General features: G+C 40.3%; 1 protein-coding gene across 2 annotated transcripts in view; it reads right to left on the bottom strand.

The window, feature by feature from the left end:
- LOC103146363 (receptor-type tyrosine-protein phosphatase delta-like) overlaps nucleotides 1–16,800 on the bottom strand; it is a 187,199-nt gene that overhangs the window by 56,481 nt on the left and 113,918 nt on the right. Inside the window, exon 6 of one of the 2 annotated variants that reach the window (XR_001663642.1) lies at nucleotides 7,817–7,878. The exons of the other annotated variant lie outside the window; for it this stretch is intronic. The gene's annotated coding sequence lies outside the window, so the exon portion shown is untranslated. The remainder of the gene's footprint in view (nucleotides 1–7,816; nucleotides 7,879–16,800) is intronic. 2 annotated transcript variants of the gene reach the window in all.

Genomic DNA, 16,800 nt, shown 5'->3' on the forward strand with positions numbered 1-16,800 from the left:
GAGATGCCATATGGACGTGCGTGCGTCCGCCTGTGCTTGCCATACTGACCTTTTCTTTAGGTGCCTAAAGAACGACGATGTACGTCGCTTACGGTGACACTTCCTCACAGCGCAGCGTGTCTGACATGTCTTGGCAGCCTGTCAACACTCAGGCTGTGTGTGGTAACTTCACTTGTTCCAGCCTGGCTTATTTTAGTTTCGCAGGAATATACTTGTAATAAAAGAAAAAAATGTGAAAGAAAATCATATTTACAAAAATATTCATGATCTTTAATATGAACTATAGACTTTGTCTCAGAAAGTGTAATTTATTAGGATTTTATCTGATAGAACACAAAGTACCGTATAATTGTGAAAAGAAAAAAAAAAAACCTTTTTTTGGGCTATATATATTTATTGTTTTGAACAAATTATCAATAAAGCAGCAGCAGGATACATTTACATATGAAATATTGATCAGTCTGCTAAGACCAGTCAGTGTAATTTGACAACACTAGGATCAAAAAGGACTTCTTTATCTTAAAATATGATCCAAAAAATCTGAAAAGTGTGGTGTGCATTTGGATGTACCCCTATTATTTAGAGTTACTAAATAAAAACCAATGCAAGTAAATCTCCTTAGAACTCACTAAGTAAATAAACTTGTCGCATGTGTAATTTAATCTCGGTATAACTGAGGTTCCGCTTGACACTTTGACACCAGAGCGTCATACCTTAAAGACAACCCCAAATCTCAGAGGAGTAGAAAATAGAGGTTTGGTGAGATTTAAAGAGGAGAAGCAAAAGCAAATGAGGTGTATTAGCATCAACTGATGGTGTCATCCAAAATCACTATGTAATATGGTCTCTGCTGCAGCAAGTCAGTCAGAAGCGTCTACAGATTTGTTGCAAGACTGACTGCTACCAGAGATTCTTCCTGCCCACAGCATCACCATCGACAACTCTTTCTTGTAACATTTAATTACCCTCTGGGATAAATATAGTATTCTTGAATTTAAACTTTAATTCAATTAAAAACTGAATCTTATCACATTCCCATACTGATACAGGGTGGTGGCAAAAAACTGAAAAATTGAGTCTTATCACATTCCCAACAAAAATGCTTGGTTTTTTTTTTTTGTGTTTTTTTTTGTTTTTTTCAGATGGGACAGGCAAGCCGGTCAGAGTTGATGGGAACCCTAAGCACGCAGTCAGAGCTAATCTTGGACAAATATGAGGCAAGACAGGACATTTGATGTTAACAGATAATTTTCCTCCAATCTGACTGAACTAGAGCCATATTTGCTGCCAAGCGAGGCGAATACAAAAACTTTGTTGTTAAATATATTGAAAACCATCTTCTGTCATTTTCTTCCTTACAATTTAGGTGACAAAATGTGAGCAAGCTGACAAGGGCATGAATACTTCTGCAAGGCAGTTACCAGACATGCCGGGTAACAGTGAAAACACTGTCAGCTACAAACTAAAATTGGATGAGCGCAAGCATCTAAATACAGCAGTGTTGCAATATCAGTGGACAAGGTCTAAAAGGGTAAACGCTAGCCTCAAACCGTTGCACATGAAACCGGTGCCAAATGCGGAGACTGAGGAGGGCAGGCGGGAGGTCTGGGGCAGCGGTGCAGCTGAGAAAGCGATCCCAAGGTCAGCATTATGTGGCAAGCTGGTGAAGGGAGAGAGGAGCGAGGTGGTGCGGACAGATGTCAAAAGTGATAAGCGTCAGGCCTGACAAGCTCCAGTTTGGCTATCACTTACTACTCCACAGCCCGCAGTCGGCCGGTGCCAAGACGATGCCAACGCCTCCCTGTGACGATCAGCGCCTCCGGAGGTTGTGCAAAATGGCTGCTGCCGTGCCAGTGCATTACCACGATTCACTAGCTCTGCAGTTTTTTGGTGTATGCGTGTTCGCGTGCGTGTTTGTGTGTGTGTGTGTGTGTGTTTTCCTCCCTCCTCAGAGGAAGTGCCATCTGTGAGTGACAGCGGGGCCTCAGCCATTTATTCTGAATGCAGTAAACAAAGCTGCCATTTCTGCATTTTGAGGCGCTGGCTGCTTGTATATTACCGCTTTTGCAAGGCTGTTTGTTGTCACGAGAGATATTAAACACCATGTGATGTATATCCATTCTCTCAAGCCAAGCAGCGGGGGCAAAATAAATCCTCATTTTCACAATTGAGAGTAGGCTGGACAAAAAAAGGGAAAAAAAAAAAAGAAAAAAGAAATCCAATACACAGGAGAGTGCTTGGTCTTGCTTTAAGGAGGAGGGAGAGAGTGAGCGAGGGTCACTGGGAAATAAATCCATATCAGGCTATTTACTATCATATTCTATGGTCATCGATGAGCTGTCAAACCATTTATTTCAGAGTGCGAGCTGCACGGCAGAATCATTTTCCAGGGAACTTTCTCTACATCCACAACAAATAATGAATAACTCCCAAATCGATGCAGTGTGCTTTATTGAGCTCGCACGCTTGATTTAAGTTTGGCACCTGGCCCAATTGTTTTTCATTTGCCCGATATGCCAGTCTCTCCCTCCTTTGTCCCCCTTTGTGTGGGGCTAAAAGAGGGCCTTGAATGAAGAGGGCATGTTTGTGTGGGGCGACCCATAATAGAAAAGACTCAATGTTGTTTTCCTTTTATTTGAGGATGGCAACGCAGCTCTATTGCACCCTGCCAGCTCCATTGAGTCACAGTTTGCAGAGAAGAAAACCCAGTTTCATCAGAGTGATTTGACTGTTGAATATAGTGAGACTGTAGCAGCATGAATCAGAAAACATCCGGCACCCTCGATCCGTGTTTCTCAATGGGCCCGCGGGTCTCTCAATGAAATATGCCTTGGCAGAGCCGCATCGATCCGGGTCAAACACCCGCTGCCGTTACTCAATGGTGCTGAATAAAAATCATGGCCGGAGTGGGGGGGGGCAGTAAGTCTTCGGAAAGGGCGAGGTCAAGTGCTTTGACCTGCAACGGGAGGCCAGAATCCATCATGCAAGGAGAGTTGCACTAACGAGCTTTGATGCACAAGAAAAAATTTCTTTCCAGAGAGAAAGGAAATACTCGGATGGACTCGCTACCTGAATGATGTCTTTCAGTTGTTTACTTCAGATAATTACATCTGCTTTTCAGCTATCAAAGCCTCAACATTTAGAATGTTAAATTGGACCAATATATATTATAAATTCAGAAAGCATCAGAATTCACAGTTAAGCACACAGGCATTCTCCTCCACAAGAATTGTATTAATGAAAAGTTAAGGGAAAGAAAAACCTATGAGAAGAGCAACATAAAACATTGTGAAATGATCCAAAAGTCAAATTCTTTCTTAAAGTATAAAACTTTGTTTTTAATGCATTTGTAAAATGTATATGCTTCACTATTGTGACCCTCCTTTGTAGGCTCCACAGAAGGCTGAGGCTTCATACAGATTTCATTTCCTGGCTTCCTCCACCCTTTGCATAAAAACAGGGAATCATAAATGCCTCAGCATGAGCAAATGACTACCAATCCTCACTGACCCAGTCAACTGCGGCATCCTCAGGACCTCCTCCTGGGTCACATGTCGGCAAACAAGAAAAGCATATTGATTACCCATAAACTCATTAAGAACTAAGAGAAGGAGCTTCTGCAGTGTCACAACAATTTGTTTCTGTCAAAACAAAAGCTCAGCAGCGGGACTGCTTTCGTCGATCCACTTCGCTCTTCCGCCCTTTTGAACTCGGCGTTCGGCAAAAACAAGAGACGCCTTCGTTCCGCGCGGACGGAGTTCATCACCAGCCAAGCCAGCTCATGTTTCAACCCGTCAGGTGGAGGTACTACGGCGAGCTCGTCGACTGTATTCCTGCCAGCGCTTGCCTGCTTTGGGACAGCTGCCATTATTTTGCAAAATGAGCAAATGATAACAGTGTCATATCTGCCGCTCGTGTCGTGCATCTGTTATCCCTGATGTTGGCTGGCAGCTGACCAGAGCGTCGCTTTGTATTCTCCCCACATTTCCTGCTTGATCTGTAGTCTACGGTTGTGAAATCCAGCTCTAGATAATTATATCCAATTTAGCTTTTTTCCCTATTAATTCTTATTTCCTCTTATTAAATCTTGCATAAACAACATTCCTTTGTGCCAACTACTAATTTCCTTTGGAACCCAAGCTTTTCCAGTTGGAGTCAGGAAAATGCAAACACCCAACATGGATATGAATGCCATATTAATTTGGTGCCTTTAATGACTTATTTGAACTGCTGAAGGAACTGAAGATCAAAGAATTAGAGTTGTGGAAACCATTATTAAAAGCTCCAGATGCAATTGGTTTAAACATTTACACGTTAGTGCGAGTTCTTGACATTTACTTATACAACTTTTGTAGAGGTCTATCGCTACATGGACTTTAAACAAAACCTGTTAGGATTTTGTTTTCCAAGAAGATCAAGATCCTCTAAAGTTTAAACCAATTAACTGGAAATTACTGATACTCTAGCGCTGTTCCAAAACTAATATGCAGCATTATTGTCAAGGTAAAATGCGTTAGAAGCTGTCAGAGGAATTAAAGTTTCATCTTCGCGGTCCCAGTGGCGTCAGCAGATGACAAAGTAGTCAGGACTGCACTTCAAATTGAGAGCAACGTGGTTGATACTGGAACAGTGAGGTTCAAACAAAAATGATTGCCAACACAGATCAAAAACTGGTTTCGGGATTGATAAAAAGAGAGTCACTAAAGTTCCTGGAATGGCCTTCCCAATCCCTTACCTTGAAAATTCCCAGACTATTACAAAAAGACGGGTCTGTTCCAAGAAATTAAACAATTTAATTAAACTCTACTAATTCAACAAAGAGGAGGGGTCAAATGTCTGCCCATAAATGTATCAGGATGGCTTAAAAAAACACTCAAATGGCTATAAATCTTTATCAGGGAAAGACAATATCTACAGTAAATTCAAACTTATACCTAGTTAATGCTTCTGCAGTCCAATCATTCCAACAAAATCATCAGAAGCTCAACATACAGATTCATTCATATTTGTGCTGTATAAGTCATTTTGTCTACCACCAGACCCCTGATAGAGGAATATTTTCCCTCCGTTTAGGATTCAAGGCGTTACTCTTGCTCAGCATACCATCGACATGCCGCCAAGTTGTTGCCCCCTTTGCACCCGCTGCGGCGCGTTCCCCCTCTCAAGGCGCTGCAAAGGATGTGCCTGAAGATGGAGATAACAACTGAGGACCTGGACAGTTTCTGTTATCGTGGCTCAGCTATTAATAAGATCGCCTCTGTCCCGAGATTTGCTGGACTGCGTTGTTATCGTATTTTGGGGGACAATTTAAAAATGAAACGGCTCTGGAAATGTGGCGCAACTGTGACAAAGAGGTGGTGGTGGGCAGGCTGGGGTGGAGGGGGCTTAAAAAAATGGAAAGAGATGATGGGGCCGTGGGTGTCAGTGTGGGTAATGGAAAATAATGGCCAGCAATTTATAGTTGCCATTCTGACCAGCGCCGAATGTACTGATGCAAGAGATCGAATTTTAATGTCTGCGTTCCATCACTTTGCACAAACTACCGCTGTTTAGGGCCGCTGCCAAGCAGTGCATGGATGTATGGATGGGGGTTATCGTTGAGCAGTAATAAACTGGGCAACGCTCTATAAACACTTCCCTTTTTGCTGTGTTTTTGTGATTCATGCGTACGCCGGAGCATGCTAAAGAAACGCAGAACAACATTAGGCAGATTTGACAGTCATCCCATCTCCACCTGCAGCCATTGTACTATATAAACGAACAAGGGAGAGGAAGGAGGATGCAAATGGAGGCCACCTGCTCCTGTGAGGCCAATGGGGAATATGGAAGCCCATCAGTATTTACCCTCGTCCGACAAGAGTTCATCTAATCTCTCTTCTCTGCTCGCTCCTTCTAGCCGTGCTCCCCCCCGGTGTAAAACAACTCAGGAGACGAAAAAACACATCTAGATGCAGCAGAGTCCCAGGGCCCTTTGCTGGGTTCATCATAGAACAACCAAAGATGTTCTATAGTTTTTACAACTGACTCCAAAACGACCAGTAATGAATGATTGATGAATGCACTTCTTAGCTTACAGAAATGCAGCTGTTGATGACATTTGTTTTCAATAAGGAAAAAAAAAAATCTAAAAGTGTTAAAGATTGGTAGTAAAACCCAAACAGAATTCATCTCCAAATACTGGCAGTGAGTACTTCAAAACAGAGGAAAAATGTTGGTGCTATTTCTGATTCTTATTGATGTTAACTCACAAGACGAGACACGATATTGAGTTCACAAGAACGAGACGAGATTTTAATATTACTTCAAAGATCAATTTTATGCTACAAAAAGACCTTCATTCTGCATTCCTATCGATTTTGCCACAAATTCAGAAAACTGACACTCTTTCTTTTTTATCTATTTGAAGCACCATTCTTAAGATAGTGCTTCAACTATCTGAACTACAACATTTACCACTTCCTGGTTGCTATTGACAGGGAATACTGTGAATGTAATGCTGAACAGATTTTAAGGTTCTTAATTCTGGTTGCTAAAAACACCGGCTGACCTAGTCTTACATATATAAACTTTCTCTATTAAACATAAAGCAAAACAAGTATAACCCTATGCCACTGGAGTAATAGGGAATGTTGGTCCATTTAAAAGCAAAAATGTATTTAGTTGAACTTCTAAAGTTTATTTTGACGAGAAAAGTTTTAACATGTGGTACAAAATCTTAAATTTGTTGCATCTGTTTAGGCATAATAATACTTTTACTTTTGAACTTAATTTTAAATTGTGATATTTCACATTTTAACTCAACTTTCATCTGTCTTTTTTACTTATTCTTATATGTAATCCTTGTGTTATCCACAACACAAACTGTGTTTATTAGTTCTTTGACCTCCTCATAATACAATCACTGTTTGATTTAGTCTTTTTTTATTTTTTTATTTAGCTGCAGGTCAGTTTGCCCGATCACAAATTTATAACCTCATTTAATGATTTTATGCTTCTTTATCTTATCTGTAGACAAACAGTTTCAGGTGTTTTGTATCAGTTCATTTTGCTCGACAGACATGTTGAACAATTATAGAGATAACTTATCATAAACATACTCAAATCCCTGGTAGTGTTGGATTAGACGTTTGTTATGAAGATTTCAAATAACACCCTGCACACTTTTTGATTTCTGTTTGGGTGATCAAAATGAGACGCCTCTCCTGATCAAACCAAAACAACAATGAGCAAACTCCAGTTAGTAGATATTAGTTATTGGCGTCACTCGCCAACTTCTTCCAACCATTGGTCAGTTGTCAAGGAGGGTGCAGACTGACTGAAACTTTTTCTTTTAGCATATGGCTACCTAACATGTATAAAGTCAGGTACCAGAAACAATTAGAAATGTTTCGAACACTGCTAACATACCAGTAACTGACCTCATCTAGTCTCCACCAGCAACTACAGGGATAGAGCGAGAAATAATAAGAAGGTCATCAGGAAGCAGGGATGTTAAAAGATCATGTTCTTCAATTTAGCTCCATACAGACTAAATTGAAGCTGCAGTAGGTGGATGGATAGACGAGCTTCATGACTAACTGTGGGAACTGCTGTCATGAGAAACTGTGATCTGGCTCTCTTTATGTCGTGTAAATGTGAGCGCAGCACAGCTTGACTGAACAGGAAAATGGCTTGTGATGAATGCCATTCAAACAAAAACAGAAAGGGGGGGGAAACGAAAAAAAAGCATCTAAACAGCAGGTCTGCAATGAAATACAGAAATTACAGATCAGCTGTGACTCATGCTCCTCGGTGTTGGGTTTTTTATTAAACTCACTCATTAAGATCAGACTGCATTGTCAGTTTCCTCGGCTCCGAGCGCAAACAGCAAATAACCACCTATAGGGCACAAGAGGCAGAAATCAGCCGCATACAATTTTTCCTTTCTACGCCGCGTCGTTTTCAGCATTTCACTCCTGACGTCAGGCCTCTTAATGAAGACGGTGGAGCCTTTTTCTCCGCGCAGCCAGTCTAAAGATTTTATTTCACTGCTTCCACAGCTTGCCTTATTTCACTGCGGCTTAATGAGAGTCGTTTGGAATAATAGGCTTCCATTGAACGGAAGGCATCTGCATCCACACAGCCCTAAATGAGTGAGCTAATTTACAAAGATAATCACCTCTCCTGCTGTGCTTTTATGCAGAGATGCTGTAGATTTTTACCCTTGGATTTAATGAAGTCAGAAATTAAATTCAGTCCTCCGGTAAAATGCCAAAAGTGTCACTGAAAATGTGCCTATAGGTCATAAAAGTAAGTGTTATCTGCACAGACGTGGCACCTAACTCAGGGATTTAGGGTGGGTTTTTTTGTGTCCTCCCCCGCCCCCCAAAAAAACAAAGATATTCTAAAAAGATGAAGGTTTTTAAATCAAGTTTTACCATACTCTCCACAGCTATTACCACCCCAGGTAGGGATGTGTAAAATAAATCTTTTGGGCTTCTTTTTTATTCCAGCAGCATGAAGTCACACGGAAAAACTTTAATTTGACCACATTTATTGAGAGTGGGTAATTGTTTTCAACAGAATCACTGGTGTCGTAACTATTGGAGCTCATAAAAACTGCTATAAAGTAAATGTATTTGAAGCATATGTGTAATTTAATCCATAGCTGAACCAGAGTTTTGAGGCGATGCAAACTGCAATATAAGAAGGTATAAGAATGACACAGAAAATATTTTGCCATTTTATTACTGTGTGAGTGTCATAACACCGTGTGTGACAGAGCACATTTTAACCATTCGTAGCATCTTCTAACACGACCAGCTTTGTTAGCCTAAAGAAAATCTATTTTCCCTTAAAGTTTTACTTCCAAAAGGATCACTGCTCAGTGACAGAGGCTGAGAGGTTGAAAGCTCAAAAGAATCAAACAGTACAACTTTCCAGCACTCTTGTCATGTTAGGGTATCAGCTAAAAGTCTTGCTCTTTCTCGCTTTCCCACAGCCTCAATAAAGACTCCAAAACATGTCTCAACATGTTGCAGAAAAAAAAGCAAAAAACAGATTCCTTTCAAATAGTTTCTCACATCTCTGTGCTTACAAAAACTTAATTTTGAATCCTCATATTACCATCACGTCATCATGGACATAATTCGTCAAATATTTCCTGCTTTTCCCTCCAAGCTGTTATTGCATAGATAGCGAAGATACTAAAAAAATCTTGTAAAAAGGGGGCAAAAGCATTCACTCGTATTTTTTGAAAATTCTACAGTCACAAAAGCTGCAATCAATCCAGATATCCTGTATTCAATTCTGTACTCACACGACTGATTGGAAAACTATTGGAGTCTTAAGTTTCTGAGGAGCAAACTGATTTCTCAAAATCGCTTTTGGAACTTTCAATTAATAATATATAAATTCTCGTTTTCCAACAGTTATGATATGGGACGATATTTCACTTTTAACTTATGTAAGTCACTCTTCAAAAGAGGCTGAACAAAACTTGCAACTCAACAAGAAGATGTATGTTGATCTTCTTAAATAAGATCATAATAGCCACTTGCCTAAGCTTGCTTAAATCTACAGTCAGAGCAATAATTGAACAGCACGTATCTAATAAAAACCTGGATATCTTTATTATATCAAATTGTGCAAGAAAGTGCTAGAAATGTAATTTCTCAGGTTACCTCAGATTACAAGAATAATGTTCATTAATTGTGCTATTGGCAAGTCTTTTAGCTCTTAATAAATGATCATTAAACCTATAAAACAGCACATAAATACTTTAAGTAGGAGTCATTCAGTACTACAAAGAAAATTTTAAACAGTCTGACTTAAACATTCATGAAAATCCAGCCACATAAAAATAACTACCAACACTTTTTAGCCTCCCCAAGAGAAAACAACTAGATTTCTTTGAATGTTGAGTTAATGACGTCCGAGGCACAGATGAAGAATGAAGATAAACTCTCCTTCTTTCTCTCTCCCTCCTGTTCTTTCCCGGCCAGTGTGCGCGTGAGCGTTTTCACGGATGACACAAAAGCTGGGGCGTCATGCAGTCACTGCAGATGGTAGATATGAAAACGAAGGGAGAGAGAGAAATAAATAAAATAAAAAAAACACACGAAAGCGGACAGGAAGGGACTGTCGTTTCAGACGGGAGAATCTCTTCTGAAACGACATGGACCATTCTGACAGAGTGAAGCCCTGTCCTGTCAGAACAAATGGGAAAGGTCACACACTGACAGTGTGGTAATGTCCTGTTCAATGAACTACACTCTGTTATTTAACTTCCCACTTTGGAGTCAGCTAACTTGTCTTAAAAAAAAAAAAAAAATGTCATGCCCTTTTATTTCTGTAAAGGTTGCTCTGGAGGCAGCCACAAGCAAAAAGAGGGCGAGCTGTTTATCTCTGCTTTCCCCGTTTTTCTGTTTTAAGCACTTGGACTTGGAGCAAAACTGTCAGTAATTTGGCAACATTTACAGTACCGCCACTCCTCGCAGCTCCGTTGGAGTGGCTGTTTAAAAAAATAAAATAAAATAAAATAAAAAATTGCACACAATATCAAAGCAGCAGCAGCAGCAGCAGAGGTTAATTCCCCGGTGCAGTGCTATGCAGACTGGCAGTCCAAGCGGAGGAGCAGGACGACAACAAGGCTAGCTGCTAGCTTTGTCTGTAGATTATCACAATGGACGGCCGGGACGGTGTCCAAATAAACGGCGGAGGGTGGGAAGATGGAAAAGAAGGGATTACATTGTAATGTGTTTTCATGGCTACCAAATGAACCCTCGTATTGACTGTGACACAGCACTGAGGAACACACACACCCACACACACACGCACTCACTCTTCCAGGACTGTCACAAGAATAAAAAGCAGCCGCAGCAAAAAGGGAAATTCATTTGAATATTAAAGCTCGAGGGCCACATTCCAGCTTTGGCAGCTAAAATGTCATCCAGCCGAATAGTATTAATTTTTCAAAAGTGCATTAACTGTCTCATTGGTTTAATAATTCTACAATTAAGGGTGTTGTAAATGACACCTTTTCCTCATAGGCCAGAGGCAACCCATCAAAATATGGATGTTTGCAGTCAATTTCTCATTTCAAAGTGTGCATCAATCTCAGTTTCAGCGGCAAACATTGCAGAACGTTTATTTTTACTTCAAGCTTTCTCTGATCCTCATCTCAGTTTCAGTACCAGCCATCTTGCGCTTCCTCCCCCCCACCCCAATTTCCATTTCATTCGTATCAAATAAGGTTTTTAAAAGCCTTTTTTTAACCTGGGAAACTGGGCTCATGTTTAATTGCAGGAATTCATGACGTAATCTAATAAGCATGTAATATTAAACTCAGAGAGATGAGAGTGAAGCAACAAAAAGTAGGCGGGCAGAGAAAAGCATTCTGATTCCCGTACAAATTCTCCTTTTCTCACAGTTTGACCCAAGCACACAAAATGATGCGATGGTGTCCAGTTGCAAGAAGGCCTAAAACACTCCTGGAATGTTTCTTTAGGGTACACAGACATGAGAGAAAACATGCGGAGACAAGGTAGGTGGAGGCAGGCTTGGGACCTAGGATTACAGTGCACTGCACCTGACATCGACTTCCCCTCGACCGCAAGAGGAATTTGATGGAAATTGTTTCGACAAGAGGTCACAGAAGTTCTCATTTAAGACAGTCTCCTAACTGTGCTTGAATGTAGGCTTTAAATAATCTTAAAGGCGAATTATTTAAAGCTCAGCTAGGGATGTCTAGCGGTTCCTCCCTCTCTCCCCCCCCTTGTATTATTGTAAGTGTGGGTTAACCTGTGTCAGCAACTCAAACCCCTAAACCGTGAATGAGTTAGACTTAAACATAAGTTTTGGATAAAAGGCAAGATACATAATCCAATTATAAAATCAATTCAAAACATATTTATTGTTTTGTAAGATTCAGAACTGTCATTTTATTCATGAAAGAAGGAATAACGTAAAAATGTAAATATTTAGACAAGGCTTTTTTCCCCTCATGCTGAGCCATTCTACAATCTAAAATTTACATTTTTTCCAGTTTTCAAATCTACTTTAAAAAAAAAAAAAACTGCAAAACTTTTCTTTGATGGCTTAAAGTCCTTTTAATGAGATGCCTGAGAGATCAAAGTTTTCTCCATTGTACTGATTAACCAGCTTTTACAGTTTGGTAACTTGTGATAGTCTGATAAAAAGAATGGTAAATAAACTAGATAAATCAAGCTCTGTTTCAAAATCAAAACACTACATAAGACATGTAAAAAATGTGACACCTGGAGTAACCCATTTGACGTTGAAATATCTTTTTTTTTTGGTTTTACAGCAACAAACGGATCTTTGCGAAACATTAAACAGAAGAACTTCCTCCATTGTTTAAATGTGCTTGAAAAAATGCTCGGGTTGGTGAAATGAGCTAATTAAATTTGATTTTCAATAACTTTGATCAGGTTGAATTTGGACAGTTCCTGTTTCTGGTCTACATACAGAAAGGCAATTCAATGCCAGCAGCCTGAAATAGCCATAAAGTAGTGATCTCTGTGGACATCCAGTGTTTGGATGGATAAAGTCAAATGACAACTGTTTTCATAAAACATTGTAATCCAATATGCTCAATGTCATTTTTTGTACATCTTCCTCATGTTGGAAAGTTAAATACAAAGGTAGGCCTCTAAATGTCAACACAAACGGGTTTATTTTTTTTATTTTTTATATTTTTATCATCACTTTAATTTCAGGCAGTTACTATTCCATTTAAGTGTGATTTTGACCACTAGATAGCAGCACAACCTACACACTTGACCTTCAAGCAGCTTCAGCCTCCTTCATAAATCATTTCCCACCGCCACAAAATCTTCACATTGAATTTATCACGATGTTGATCCTTGGTATACATCGAGACATGAATAACTTTGCGACTTCATGCGGATTTGTATGCAAAGCGTTTTTATGCGGCCCGTAACTCGGTGCTATATCCGCCGTCTTGAGCCATTCTGCATGAACTTCATATTAGCGTAACTTAAGTCTGCTCAACAACTCTGGCTAAAACCGACACTCTATGTTTAACCGCTGCCGTCTTCCCTCCCAGCGGATTTGCGAATCTCCACGGCCAAATATAGTTAATTGCTCCTTGGGACTTGTAAATGTTGCCAGAATCCCAACTCTGTGTTTAATGATCAGCCTTAGGTCATTTATCTGTAAATACCCACTCTACATGAATGGTTCTGTGTTGGAATATACACATCTAAAGATATTGAGGCTATAAATACATTGTGAAGGGGTCATGTATGGCATATTCTTTTGGCCTGCCTAAATATAAACAAGTCCCATCTGCATAGTGTCAACTGTAACAGGGTGATGCAACTCTAAGAAACCCCTCTGAAATAGTTCCTAAAATATACATGAAAAGGGATGTGCCAGATGTACTTGTTCTTCTGTCTGAAGACCCAAACACAATCTTGAGTCATCATCCTTAAAATATCCCGACACTATAACGAAAAAGGAAAGACAAAAAATAAAAATAACAAAAAGACTAGAGGTGTCAGCATTGCTAGTGTGTCCAAATCAGCAACTGTTTCTATTCTTGTCTAAAAAATTTTTAAATGTTTCTTTGCAGGTTTTGGCAGGTTGGCGGAAGAGACGGGACAAGAAAAGCTGCAGCTCACATTAATGTCTAATACTCACTCATTACTTTCCCACACAGAGCCACGTTCCCCCTGGGCAAACATTTGCTTTGCAAAACGCATGCATGAAATTCTTGAGACCAGGCTCCCCCACGAGACTCTAAATAATAGATTACCAGCACAGCATCCAGTCGGCACTATAACTTCATCCCCAACTGTCTGGCCTCATTAGCGTGGGAAGCGTGAAAGATAGCCGGATGCCAGTCCAGGTGAAGGGGCTCATCTCTGGCCTTTGGCACCCTTAAAGAGATATACGGCGTCTCTCTTTGTGCCGTTCATCCTGTAATCCACAGTTGCGCAGCTGAGCTCCCAGAGGCAAACGAATGGTAGCAAACAGCAAATAAGAGGGGAGGGAAATTGAGTGAGAGGAGGGAGAAAGTTGCACTACGAGGCGCCGACAACAAAGGAAGGAGTTCAAACGTGGCAAATTCATACGTGAGCAATGAAAGATGGCTTGGTTTGGGCTGCATGGGCACAACCAAAGGTGACCTAAGCCATTTTCGTCTCCGATTGTTCCCACTTCTCCCCTTTCTAACTGCTCCCTCCCTCCACACTTTCCTTTTTTCTTCTTTCTTTCTCCCCCTCCCACTGAAGCTCGGTCTTTCTCGCCCTCTCTCCCCATGTCTTCTTCCAAATGGCAGTCATTATACCGGACATGAAAAGTCATTTTAGTTCCGCCTGGCTTCTTCAAAGAGGCTCGCTATAATTGCTGATTGAGTGGAGAGAGAATGCCGGGGTTAGGCAGAATTTAAACATTGACTCCTAACCTTGCAGCAATCTGGAAATTTAATTTTGATTTATACAAAGGGGCGGGAGAACATAGGAGGAATAAAGAGGAGAATATATTTACACCAGGGTGATGCCAGATCGGTTCGCACGCTGTAGTCCCGACTTTACGTCTAAATTTAAACATCTCCCTTTGAACATTTGAAGGGACAGCATGCTTCAATTCTGGCGCGACTTCAGGAAAACACTTCCAAATTATGAAAAATCTGTCCCCTATTAAATGCATTCCTCAGTCGTGAAATTGCTACGAGGCAATGTCACTGCACTTTGTAATAGAATTCTTTCCCCTTTGCAAATCCCAATACGAGTTTGGGGAAAATTAAAAAAAAAAAAAAAATGGACACCAAATGCAAATCTTTAGTTTTATTTCAAATAATCCTCATTTCGTTGTAGGTTCTGTGCATGCCAATGGCAAAAACAAAACAAAACAAAAAAAAAAAAAAAAACGCTATGCAACTGCTCACAAACGTGTTCACATGTTGAACTTAAGCTAGAGGTAATCTCGATTATTTGACTGCCAGTTTTACACATCTACAACATACAATTCTTGTCAATTCTTTGCAAAATAGCTTATGACGACTGAGTGACTTATGGCACATGATATGCATTGATTTAATCTATTTCATTCAAGTTTTGAGCTCTGCCAAGATGGTGAGAACATTCAGAAAAAAAAAAAAAAACATGAGCTGCCCTCTCAAGCCCACATACAGAGTTGTCTAGAGGTACTTTCCCCATTAGGCAGATGGACAGGAATGCAGAAGGATGCCACAAGCAACCTATGCTAAAGCTACAAGCTAACACTACCACACTGATATTTGAAAAGGTCAAATTCATGCATCTGCAGCAGTGAAGCAGAAAACTCCCCGGATGAAGCACAGTGACGCTAAATGTTTAAATATTAGCTTCACAGACAGATAGAGCCCAGTGGTGGGGTTCTGTCTGTCTGAGATGCTGCTTCAAAGCTGCACATTTCAGAATCCCACAATTCTGTTCTGCGGCACGAGTTTAACGCAGGACACCGTTAATCAGTTGGCAGCTCAGTGGGCTGTGAAATAACGAAGAAATAAAAACCAGAGCAAGCTACCCTGCTGCTGCTCTTGTTGATATTGTGATAAATTAGCAGAAATGTAGAAATCGTACATGGTTGCTGCCGAATACATTTTCATGGAGCAGATTGCAGTTTTCACTGTGGAAAACGTGTTTCGAAACCACCTGATCCATGTTTATTTTGCTAGATGTGTCTTTGTCTGAAAATCTCAATTTTGTACTAAAAGCAAATTGACAAACAAGTGGAGGCCCAGATTGGCTCAATAAAGCTAAACAGTCAGAATAAAATAATTTCAAGATTAAGATCAATCTATCTAGTTAGCTCACACATGCATACATTGTAAAATAGTGTAATAGTTTGATGTGTGTGCGTGTGTGTGTGTGTGTCTGAAACCTCCCTGTTTACTTGTAGCCACCAGTCTGGCCAGGCCTGTCTTCCTTGCACTTATCTCTTGCAGCCTTGTATTTTGCACAGCAGGAAGCGTAATTGTTCTTGGAACGGGGCTATCAACCAAAGTCTCCATTTTTGACTTCTTTCTTTGAAGACCTTCTTCATAACACCCCTGTTTTTTATATTTATTTTTTTCTTTCTTCTGCCTCTTAGGCTCTAACTGCAAAGTGCCTCTGAACAAAAGTGTTTTAGTAAGTCATTCACCATCGATGGAGAATGGGGTAGATGGTTTGAAAATAATAAAAAAAAAAACATAGTAGACTCTCCTCACCGTCCATTTCAGCTGGCAAAAGCCCCCCGCCCCCTTTTCCAGTCCATGAAACGTAGCTCTCACGTAGTCTCTGGCGAGCAGAAACAAATTCTGAAAACTGTCATACTTTAATTGAAATTCCATCACTTGTGTGGCTGCCATTGTGGAATAATTTGATAAAGCTGTGTGACATGAATGCACAGAGCTACCCGCCACTTTCATTTCTTTTCCCTGCTTTTATTTCCTCATTTAGCGGGTTATTCGGATGAACCTCGCCCAATTCTACCCTCAGCCTTTTAAAAAATAATTAAGATGATGGAAGGTGAGACAATGAAGAGGACATAAAAGGAAGTACCATTTTGGGATTAGATCGGACTATCACCTTCGTTCTTGCATTGTTTTATCCACATAATTAAAATCCTTCTTATTTAGCCAGGACCAAACTTTTTCAGTACCCTGAGAGTTGCTATTGTGGGACAATCCAAAAAACATGGGGAGTCAATAGAGGAATTAGAACCCAGTGCCACTGACCCTTATCCAAATCCATACCAGCATACTTGCTCTCTTGCTTATGTCTTCACAACTGGCTACAGGAATTTAGA

Source organism: Poecilia formosa, unplaced genomic scaffold, assembly GCF_000485575.1.
Source record: "Poecilia formosa unplaced genomic scaffold, Poecilia_formosa-5.1.2 Scaffold157, whole genome shotgun sequence".
Taxonomy (NCBI): domain Eukaryota; kingdom Metazoa; phylum Chordata; class Actinopteri; order Cyprinodontiformes; family Poeciliidae; genus Poecilia; species Poecilia formosa.